This window comes from Lissotriton helveticus, chromosome 12 (genome assembly GCF_964261635.1).
Source record: "Lissotriton helveticus chromosome 12, aLisHel1.1, whole genome shotgun sequence".
NCBI classification, from domain to species: domain Eukaryota; kingdom Metazoa; phylum Chordata; class Amphibia; order Caudata; family Salamandridae; genus Lissotriton; species Lissotriton helveticus.
This window is the reverse complement of record NC_136073.1, coordinates 131,324,298-131,329,113: the sequence shown is the minus strand read 5'-3', so window position 1 is coordinate 131,329,113 and position 4,816 is coordinate 131,324,298. Positions and strand designations below refer to the sequence as shown.

Sequence of the window (4,816 nt, the reverse complement as noted above, 5' to 3'; positions counted from 1 at the left end):
AAACATTTACGAGCTGCAGCTAAGCAGAAAGTCCGTACCTGTATGATATGTTGTCAGTTCAATCCAGGTAAAAGTGTCCCGGTGGAACAAGGGGGATTCCAGCCTCCTGACCACCCTTTTGAAGTCCTCCAGATGGATTATATTCAGATGGAGCGATGTCGAGGTTTCAAGTATGTCCTTGTAGTTGTATGCGCTTTGTCCAGGTGGACAGAGGCATATCCAGTCCCAGATTACACAGCCGCGACCACTGCCAAGCAGTTGGTTCGTGAATTCTTCCCCCGTTATGGACTCCCTAGGGTCGTGTATTCTGATAACGGCCAGCCATTCTCATCTGAACTAATGAAGCATGTTTCCCTTCTGTTAGGGTATCAGTGGAAGTTTCATTGTGTACGCCATCCTGAAGCAGCAGGTCTCGTAGAGAGACATAACCAGACTCTGAAAATCCGCATTGCCAAAGTCTGTAAAGAGAAAGGTGTAGACTGGCTAGTAGCTCTGCCAGTCGCCCTATTTTATATGCGCATGGTCGCACATTCCAGATCAGGTCTGTCCCCTTATGAGGTCGTATTCGGCCGCCCCCCGAACATGTGGGGTACACCTAGACCCCGAAGTATTACAGATGTTTCCAGTAATATGCTGACAGATTACCTAGCTTCCTTGATGTCTGCCCTACACTCTTGTCGTTCACAGGTTGCCGCTGCATTTCCAGACAATACCGAGGTGAAACCGCATGAAATCGTTCCAGGATGTCTAGTACTTGTCCGGAACTTTGATCGTTCAAGTCCGCTGGAGCCCCGCTGGAAACAACCTCAACTTGTCCTTCTGACCACCCGCACGGCCGTGAAGCTGGAAGGCCGCAAGGGCTGGGTGCACCTGTCCCACGTCAAGAAATTCCATGGATGTCGCATAAAAACATTGGACTGTTCCATTTTTAAGGACTGCCAGAATTCTAAAAACTGCCCTATTCTCAAGGACTGTCCCGCTACAAACTTTGATTCCAAGCCTCCCCTGTTAGAGGAAACTCCGCAGCAGGAGTATAAAAAGAAACTCCGGTCTAGTAAAATAAGTCAGCCAGTTTAATTGTCTAAGTCCCCCTCGGGTGAAACGGTTAGACAGGTTTCTGACATGTATGAGATAGACCCCCATAGTGAGAGAGTTAGTCAAAACTCTATCAGATGTATCGTTATTTTATGTTTTCTTCTATTTTTGAGTTTGATGGTTACCTGCACAAGTTATGCATTGCATTTATGTTTTTCAATTTCTCATGTAAATAAGTTTTCTAATGCTACAGTAGAGCACACATTCAGTGATCTGCCTCCTCACGAGCTATCCTATCGTCTTGCTATGCGCAATAACACATTCATCAGAATGTTGCACTATTCACACCAGACCAGCAATGCCACTAATTGTTGGGTGTGTGGTCGACTCCCCCCTTTCCAGACACCGAAGGGAGTTCTGCCACTCTTTCCTTATCCGTTCTCGCATAATGGTTCGTGTGGAGCATGGTCCACGTTAACGTCATCCTCAACTGATATGTCCCTTCTGAATAGTACATGTTTTCCAGACAAGCAAGGTCTCATCCATAGAACAGGGTTAGATCTAGAAAATGAAGTTCATGATTTAGGTAATTATTCTTCGAATTTTATGGTCCTGAATGTTCAGTCTGATACTGCTCCAGATTTACCTGCAATTTCAGTACTGCCAGTCAAAGGCGAATTATGTGTCCGAAAGAATGGTTCCGCACATGTAGGACATAGTGATTGTACTACTATTGTCAAGTATAGTGACAGTGGGAAATCTATTTTCAAAGCCTCACGTCATTCATATTTTGTTTGTGGTCAGACCGCATATGTTCGTCTGCCCCTCGATTGGGATGGAACTTGTTACATTGCCTTCCTACTGCCACCAGTTTTCCTAGCCCCATCTGATTATCATAGAAACACACATCTAGTACACGTCAGACCTAGAAGGGAGATCGAGTCCCCAATAGTCGATCAAACTGAAACTACTCTAGAACAATATCAAGACTTTAATAAAGGTTTCTTTTTCTTTATAGGCCCCGTCCAGAATAGTAAGCTAATCCGTAGGTTAACCAGAACCCTTGAAGCAGTAGTGAATGACACTACTTCTGCTCTAGGTAACTTAACCGAAGAGCAATCTGCTATGAGATTTGTCGTGCTCCAAAATCGTCTCGTTCTTGACGTCATACTGGCCGATAGAGGAGGAGCATGTAGAGTCATCGGATCTAGTTGCTGCATTTTCATTCCTAATAACGCGCCGTCTGTTTATTCAGCTATAACCAGACTTCATAAAATTGCCCATCAGTTACACCAGAATCCAGGCACCTGGACATGGTCCGGTTGGCTCTGGAGTATAATTTCTGCCTGGGGATGGAAAGTATTGTCATTCCTAGGTATAGCAGTAATGATCATATTCAGTTGCTGCCTCTGTTTACAATGTGGCCCTGCGATTTGCGGCATTTGTGCTACATCCTGTATTCCAAGTCCTAGTCCTAAGTCCCGTTCCAAGCCAATTCGAGACGAGCAAATGATACTGTATGAAATGATAGATGGTATCATGAATATTGATGTTTCCTGATGGAAACGTAGTGACAAGGAGGGAATGTGGAAAAGTAAATTTTGCCATGTTCTGTGTCCCTACGTGTTCCCCATCTTATGTTATATGTGCATGATTAATATGCATATGTATTCCCTTATGATCGATTAAGGACGCAATTCCAGTTGTGTCCAACTCTAGTATGCCAATTTCCAGTTCTTGTGAAAGCTACGAGTATTAGGCCTATGTAATCTTCTGTTGCCACGTTTCACAGTGTGCACGTTAATTCATTGAATTGTCCCCGCTTCTAGGCCTCAAAAGGGCCCGGACTCAGATTCAGCTCCTGTCTCCAGAACCCTCGTTGAGGAGCGATACAGCCCCCACCTGCATCCCTGACCCTTCACTTACTTCCTGCCTCACAGTGCCCGGCTCGGCCTGGCTCTGCCTGCCAGTCTGCCAAGAGTATGTTATGATTCTAGTTATCAGTCCAGCCCTCCTTCTCTGCATTCCTAAGTTACTGAATCGCATCAATAGTTCAGTCAAAGTCTAGCCTTTACGTCTCCATGTAAGAGAAATACTGTATTAATGGTCATTTAATATTCCTCAGCACGCACTACATGTAGAATAATGCATGCACCAGTCTTAGAGTCTGTTAGCCTTTACCCTGATAACTTTTGGAATCTATCAACATGTTCTCTAAACATCAGATACTAGATAGTGTTTAGGTACATGTCGCTCTGACTCTCCAGACTTTCGTCTCCTCTTCTAGCGCAGAAGTCATAGCCCCCAGTTCTCCCTAGTAATACGTCATTGCCAGCTTGCGCGCACCACTAGGTCAGAGGTCCCGGCTCCTTAGGTAGCCCCCTCCATGTTTCCGCCCCATTTATGACATATTCTGTTACGTTTACATCACATGTCTATGTACACGCCTCTTGTTACACCTACTTTATGCCTTACCTTTCGCGACTGCTACGAACTCCGCCCACTGCTACGCCTACTGTATTAACTGTAATGCAATTGTTTTAGTATATATATGTTATACGCTGTTATTAAAGTTACCCTTATGCTCCCAGATCCTGCCCCTGGCAGCTGCCATCCTATCCCCGTGCAGGCTGTCCTGTTCCTGTCCTTTATGCTATATTAAAACCTGCAAACTCCAGCTACCTCGAATCTTGACTCTTATTTATTGAGCTATCTGTTAATTAATTATTCCGAAAAATAGAACAGGTATTTAATTATTTATTTACCACAATAGGGTCCCAAAAACTTGAGTGCCACATGAGAGTATGCATGAAAGCCTATCCTTTTCCAAACTAGAGATATACTCATGCAATTTTTGTTTTTAGGAGAGAATGTGCCTGCTGAAAAAAACATTATTTTAAAAAAGTGCATTGCAGAATACCAGGAATTTGCTGTGGGACACCTTGAAAACTTTCATACAGATTATTTGCACAAAACTTACAGTCAGTTGTTGTGGCCGAGTGGTTAAGGCGATGGACTAGAAATCCATTGGGGTCTCCCTGCGCAGGTTCGAATCCCGCCAACAACGACAAACTTTTTAACATCGGCTACAATTTCAGAAGTTAACCTTTAGAATTTCTTCCATGTCAGTTTTATAAATAGGTGTCTTATTTTGGTGTCACTATTGCCCTTTCACATATTTATTATCCCTACCCCTTTCATATCTTTGCTATAACTCTCGTCCTACATTAGCGCTGGTGCAAACACTTCAAATTATTATACCCTGGCTCTCTCAGTCATACCATTCATGCACTTGAAACTTACTTTACCAATAAAAGAAGCAAATAGAAAAATAAAACAAAAGTGCTTGCTGGATTAGGCAAACACACTTCATAAAACTGCATTTTCTTTTCTATTCTCCCCGTGTTACAAGCTTAACTGCTCCCTGTGTAATTTCTCTTAGCCTGCTGTCCCAGGAAGAGAATTTTATCTACAGGCTCTTTCCGTGTTTTTTTCCTAGTCTTTCTTTCCCTTTTCTTAGATTTGTAACTGTTCCTTTATGTGCTCTATTTAGGCGCCATTAATCTCATTTGAGCTCCTTGTACCTGCTGCTGTTTTCTCCACAAGTCATACTGCCTTTTCCCTCTTTCTCTCTTTCTCTGAGGTTGGTGGCTACTTTCCAAAGCTTCTGATGCCCCAATGTTCCTTCATCTTGTTGTCAGACGTGAATTGGAAAAGCAACCAACTTAACAAGCCTTTACCACTCATACATGGCAGAGGTTTATACTTTAATTCAATGAGC

At 43.4% G+C, this 4,816-nt stretch overlaps 1 non-coding gene across 1 annotated transcript; it reads left to right on the top strand.

Annotated features, from left to right (window-relative positions):
* The first annotated feature begins 4,020 nt into the window (after window positions 1–4,020).
* TRNAS-AGA (transfer RNA serine (anticodon AGA)) lies at window positions 4,021–4,102 on the top strand. Its single transcript has one exon. It is a non-coding gene; the product is annotated as a tRNA-Ser (tRNA).
* Window positions 4,103–4,816: the final 714 nt, after the last annotated feature.